The sequence below is a fragment of the Vicugna pacos genome, chromosome 24 (genome assembly GCF_048564905.1).
Source record: "Vicugna pacos chromosome 24, VicPac4, whole genome shotgun sequence".
Taxonomy (NCBI): Eukaryota; Metazoa; Chordata; class Mammalia; order Artiodactyla; family Camelidae; genus Vicugna; species Vicugna pacos.
In genome coordinates, this window is record NC_133010.1 from 5,683,700 (window position 1) to 5,690,978 (window position 7,279).

Sequence of the window (7,279 nt, forward strand, 5' to 3'; positions counted from 1 at the left end):
GTAAAACTTAAGAACAACCAATCATAAACAGCAAACTCATCTTTAATAAGACAATCACTCACAATATAGACCATCAAAAAATTGCTTGGCTTTGCTTCCTAATCTTCTCTATAAAAAAACAACTTGCTACATCTGTTGGCAGAGCACTCCCAGCTACTTTCATTTCAGTGCTGCCCCAAATGAACTGATGCATGCTCAAATAAATTCTTCAAAAAAAATTAATGATCCTCAATTTATATTTTAACATTCTACCAAAAATGATATACGGATGTAAGCACATGAAAAAAAATTCAATATTACTGGCCATTAAAGAAATGCAAATTAAAACCAAAATGTGAAAGACTAGTAGAAGAAAGACTAAAATTAAAAAACACCATTTGCAGCAACATGGACGTCCCTGGAGAATGTCATTCTAAGTGACGTAAGCCAGAAAAAGAAAGAAAAATGCCATATGAGATCACTCATATGTGGAATCTAAAAAAAGAAAAAAAAAGAATAAGATGAAAGAAAGAAAGAAAAAGACAAATGAACATAAATACAAAACAGAAACAGACTCAGACATAGAATACAAACTTGTTGTTGCCAGAGGGGAGGGGGGTGGGAAGGGACAGACTGGGAGTTAGAAATCTGTAGATACTGACAGGCATATGCAGAATAGATAAACAAGATTATACTGTATGGCACAGGGAAATAGATACAAGATCTTGCGGTAGCTCACAGTGAAAAAGAATGCGACAATGAATATATATATGTTCATGTATAACTGAAAAATTGTGCTCTACACTGGAAATTGACACAACATTGTAAAATGACTATGATTCAATTAAAAAAAGTGCTGACAATACCAACTGCTGGCGAAGATGTAAAGTAACTATAACAATCGTGTATTACTGACAAAAATGAAAAACACTTTGGAAAATGGTTTTGCAGTTTCTTATTAAATGAAACATAAACTTACCATACAACCCATCTGTATGACTCCTGAGTATTTACTCTAGAGAAACAAAAGCTCAAATTTACACAATTTTTTTGGAAATGATTGTTTCTAGCGGTGTTCTTTGTAATAGCTAAAAACTGGAAACCACCAAAATGCCCTTCACTGGATTAATGATAAACTGTGGTTTATCCGTAAAATTTAATACCACTCAGCAATAAAAATGATCAAGCTAATAACACATGCCAATAGCTTGAATGACTCTGAAAAATGCTATGCTGAGTAAAAGAAAGCCATTATTCATGTTGTGTTATTCCATTTATATGGATACAAGGTACATACTGTATGATTCTATTTATGTAACATTCTCAAAAAGACAAAACTGTAGAGAAGAACATATCATTGGTTGCTAGGGTTTATAGTTGGGGGGAATAGAGAAATAAAGATATGCCACAAGGAAGTCTTTTGGAGTGATGGAAATGTATCTTAATTTTTTTAGTGGTTAAATGAATTTTTTTACATGTGTTAAAATTCATAGAACCATAGGAAAAAGAAAAAAAATCAAGTTCTCATATGATAATTTAAAATGTTAAATTAAAAAAAAATGGCTATAAAGAAAGCAAAGCCTCAATCGTGGATCAAAATAGGGTAGGAAGACCCTGAGCTCACCTGTTCCCACAGACATGCCAAAATTCCTGAGTTACTGAGAGTAACTTTAAGACTCGAAGAAAATATTCTCCGTAACTAAACATGCAAAGACGGAGCTGTAATGTAAGAGGGTGGAGATACTTTCTAGCCAGGACTCACACCCTTGGGTTGGTGGTCCACAAGCAGTAGGAATATCACATTTGAAGAGGTCCTCCCTGAGGAGTGAGGGGACGGAGCCCCTCCCCAGCACCAGGATGATGAGCTCCCAAAGAGGCTGGCATTCAAAAACAGCAGGGCTTATGTTTGGGAGAGCTGGAGGACTGCAGGAAACCGACATTTCATTCTTAAAGGGCATATGCAAAAATCTCACATGCTCTGAGTCCCAGCACAGAGACATCAGTTTGAAAGGTGCATGAATCAGACTCCTTCGCTGATCTTAGAGAACCTCCAAGAGAGGCAGGAGGCAACTGGGACTCCCCTGGGGACTGAGACACTGGATGTAGCCATTTCTGTGATCTTGTGCCATTTTCCCCCCACAACAGTAGGGTGCAAGAACTCCATATAGGGGACGACTCTAGAGAATCTAGCTCTGATGGCCAAAAGGGAGCATGCTTCTGGGCCCTATATAACCTACATAAGTCCACTTCTCCAAAACTGGGAGACATAACAGACCTACTTAATACATGGAAATAGACACAGAGAATCAAGCAAGAAGAGAGAGAGATATGTTCTAAACAAAAGAATAAGACAAAATCTCAGAAAAAGACTAAATAAAATGGAGATAAGAAATCTACTTAATAAAGAGTTCAAGGTAATGATTATAAGGATGCCCACTGACCTAAGGAGGAGAAAGGGTGAACGAAGTGAGAACTTCAATGGACAAAATCAGAGCTAAAAGATACAGTAACTAAAATAAAAAATACAGAAAGGAAAACCAACCATGGGTTAGATGATACAGAAGAATGGATCAGCTATTTGGATAACAGAGTTGTGAAGATCACCCAAGTTGAACAGAAAAAAAAATAATAATTTTAAAATTTGAGGAAGTGAAGTAAGCCAGAAAGAAAAAGAAAAATACCATATGATATCACTTATATGTGGAACCTAAAAAAAAAAAAAAAAGACAAATGAACTTATTTGCAAAACAGAAACAGACATACAGACATAGAAAACAAATTTATGGTTATCAGCGGGGGAAGGGGGTGGGAAGCAACAAATTAGGAGTTTGAGATTTTCAGATACTAACTAATAAACATAAAATAAACAAGAAGTTTTTACTGTATAGCACAGAAAGCTATATTCAATATCTTGTAGTAACTTACGGTGAAAAAGAATATGAAAATGAATATATGTATGTTCCTATATGACTGAAGTATTGTGCTGTGCACCAGAAATTGACATAACCTTGTAAACTGACTATACTTCAATAAAAATATATATAAAAAAGAATAAAACTTTGTGGGTAATTTTATGAACCTCAGACAAAACATCAAGGGTGCTAACATTCACTTTATAGAGGTCTGAGATGAAGAAGAAAGGAACACCAAATTATTTGAAGAAATGCTTACTGAAAACTTCCATAACCTAGGAAAAGACACATATCCAGGTACGGGAAGTACAGAGAGGTCCAAACAGATTAACCCAAAGTGGACTACATCAAGGAACACTGTAAATAAAATGTCAACAATTAAATATGAAGAGAGAATCTTCAAAGTATCAAGAGTAAAGCAACATTTACATTATAGACTGTCAGTTAACTTTTCAACAGAAATTTTGCAGGCCAGAATGGAATGAACAGTAGATTCAGTGTTGAAAGGAAAAAAAAAAAACAAAATACAACCAAGAATACTCTACCTGGCAAGGTTATCATTCAGAATTGAAGGAGAGATAAAGAGTTTTATACACAAGGAAAAGCTAGGAGTTGAGCAGCTCTAAACCAACTTTACAGGAAAAGTTAAAGGAAATTTTTTAAGTGGAAAAGGAAAGGGCATAAATGAAATATAAAAATTATAAAAGAAAAAAATCTCATGCTAAAGGCAAATATAATAAAGGGAGTAAATCAACCACTTACAGAGCTAGTAGGGAGGTTACAGAGATCCCAGAGTCTGACTCCATCCACCAGTGGGCAGGCACCAGCCCCACGATCTCCTGGCCTGCCACACACAGTTGGAAACCAGACCCAGGACCACTGTAGTCCTTCAGTTTGCCATGTCAGAACCCAGCAGACCCAGCAGCAGCCTGGCACAAGCTGGAATGCCCTGGGTCCTGACCCTACCCACTAGCAAGTCAATGCCAGTTCTAGGACATCTTGAGAACCTCAGCCCACCACTCTGGGATTGGGGCCCACCTGCCAGCAAGTCAACATCAACTACAGGACAACCAGGGACCTGCAGCCAGAGAATCCAGGACCTGATTCTGCCCACCAGTGAGCTGGCACTAGTCCAGGAGACTCCTGGGCCCTGGCAGTGCCCACCAGCATGCCAACACCAGTTCCAACACTTGGTACCACAAAGCCAGCCACCCTGGGGTCCAGCCCCACTCACCAGTGGGCTGATATCAGCTTGGAACACCCCACACACTGCATCCAAACTGCATCAGAAACCAGTCTCACACTTCAGCAGGCAACACCAAATCCAGAATCCCAGGACACAACTATCCATCCTAGAACCCAACTCCGCCCATCAAAGGGCCAGCACTAGCCTTGGAACATCCAGGGACTCTGCAGCCAATTGCCTCCTGACCCAGCTCTGCCCACGAGTGGATGCTGGCCTGTGTACAAGGTAGGACCTGGTAACCAACTGAACCAGCATACAGCTCCTACTGCCTGACTGCCTACATTAGTCAGGCTGCACAATAGGAGAAGCCTTGCAGCCCACATGAAAATATAGCTCTGGTGCCCAGAGGGGAGTGCGCTGCTGGGACACGTGGGACATCTCTTACAAATGGCAAACTCTCCAAGTTCAGAAAAGGCAACCAATCTACCAACTACATAAAAATAAAAACAGCAAATTAGGTGAAATGAGGTGACAGAGAAATATAAAACTCCAGGAGAATAACTAATTGAACTAGGGATTAGCAATCTATGTGATAAAGAGTTCAAGGTAATGATCATAAAGATAATCAAAGAACTGGAAAAAATTAAATGAACAGAGTGAGAAGTTAGACGTTTTTAACGAAGAGCTAGAAAACATTAAGAAGCATTGAACAGGAAGAATACAATAACTGAAATTAAAAATGTACTACATGGAATCAAAAGTAGATTAGATGATACAAAGGAACACTTTAGTGAGCTGGAGGATAGAGTGGTAGAAATCATTAAAGCTGAACAGAAGAAGAGAAAAGAATAAAAGAAGTGAGGACAGCTTAAGAGGCCTTGGTGACAGCATCAAGCATAATAATAGTCACACTATAACGGTCCAGAAGGAGTAGAGACAGAGGAAGGAGCAGAGAACACATTTGAAGACATAATAGCTGAAAACTTCCCTATACTGGAAAAGGAAACAGATACCCAGGTCCAGGATATAGAATATTTGTATAAATATGGCTGTATAATAAAATGATAATAACTAACACATAAAAGTCTTACGATTTACAAAAAAAAAAAAAGAGAGAGACACCATTCTAAGAGCTTTATGTATTTTAACTCAATTTTTGCATCAACTATGTAATTTTTTATGCTCCGTTGCTTTCCAGTTGAGGAATTTGAAAAAGAGAGAGATACTATAAAATTTCCATGAACTCTTAGCTTGCAAGTGACAGACAGGATTTAAAACCAGAATGCCTCTGGAGACCATGCTTTAGCCACTGCTATGTGGGACTCTTTCTCCGTGAATAAGAAAGATCTCTTGATTCAAATCAGCTCTCCCAGATGGATTGTGACGCTTACTCAGAAATGTGATTTTTCTTTTAGACATATCCACAGAAAATAGATTAATTTAGCACTCTATTATTGTACTACTTTGGGGTTGTATTTGATGCTTGGGGAGAAATTAAGAAGCAAAAGTGAGTACAATATAACTTCTGCTCTTGACATACTTATAAGTAGATTCATGCTAAATGAGCACATGGAATTTAAATTAAATAAAATCTTCACTTTTCAAGAGATAGAAACAGTGTTCAAAATAAATGTCAAGCAAAAATTCACTACATATGAAATAAAAGTATAGTGACTTAAAAAAATAATCTATGGAGTGCAGAATAAGCAATCCTAAAATGAAAGTTGATGGCTCTGCAGGCATATGTTGGGAAACAAGAAAGATCTCAAATAAACAATGTAACTTTTTACCTAAAGGAACTAAAGAAAAGCAAAAACAAACAAAACACAAAGTTAGTAGAAGAAAGAAATAATAAAGATAAGGGTAGAAATAAATAAAATAATGAAAAAAGAAAAGAAGAGCTGATTCTTTCCAAAGATAAACAAAATTGACTAACTTTAGCCAAACTCATCAAGAAAAAAAGGAGAGTCAAAATCAATAAAATCAGAAAAGAAAGAGGAGAAATTACAACAAACACCACAGAAATACAAAGAATCATGAGATTACTGCAAGCAATTGTATGCCACTAAAATGGATCAATTAGAAAAAATAAATACATTTTTAAAAACACACAATCTCCCAATAGTGAAAAAGGTAGAAATAGAAAATATGAACAGACTGATTACCAGTAAAAATTTAATCAATAATTTAAAAATAAAAGTTTCCAACAAATTAAAGTCCATATGGATTCACAGGTGAATTCTAGCAAATATTTAAAAAGAATTAATATTTATCTTTCTGAAGCTATTCCCAAAAGTTGAATAGGAAGGAATACTTCTGAACTCATTCTTCAGGGCCAGTATCATCCTGATACAAAAAAGAGACATCACAAAAAAATACAATTATGAGCCAATATCATTGATGAACATAGATGCAAAAACTCTTAACAAAATATTAGCAAACCAAACTTAATAATAGATTAAAAGGATCATACACCATGATCAAGTGTGAAATATCCCAGGGAGGCAAGAATGGTTCAATATCACTAAATCAAAGAATGCAACATGGCACATCAAGAAATTGAAGAATGAAAATCATAAGATCATCTCAATAGATATTAAAAAGCTTTAGACAAAATTCAGAATTCAATTATGATTTAAAAAATTCCAGAAATTGGTATAGAGGAAACATACATCAACATAATAAAGCCATATATGACAAACCCACAGTCTGAGTTCATACTCAACAGTGCAAAGCTAAGAGCATGTCCTCCAAGATCGAGAACAAGACAAGGATGCCTACTCTCACTACTGTTATTCAACATACTATCAGAAGTCTGATAGTATGCTAGTGTTGATAGTATGATAGTATTGCTAGCCATAGCAATCAGACAATAAAAAGAAATTAAAACGAACCCAACTTGGAAAGAAAAAAGTTAAACTGTTACTACTTGCAGATGACATAATACTATATATAGAAAATGTACAGACTCCAACAAAAAACTATCAGAATTAATAAATGAATTTGGTAAAGTTTCAGAATACAAAATTAAAATACAGAAATGTATTGCATTTGTAAACACTAACAACAAATAATCAGACAGAGAAATTAAAAAAATAATCCCAATTATAACTACATCAAAAAGAATAAAGTACCTAGGTATGAATTTAATTATGGAAGTGAAAAATCTGTATTCTGAAAACTTAAAGACACTGATGAAAGA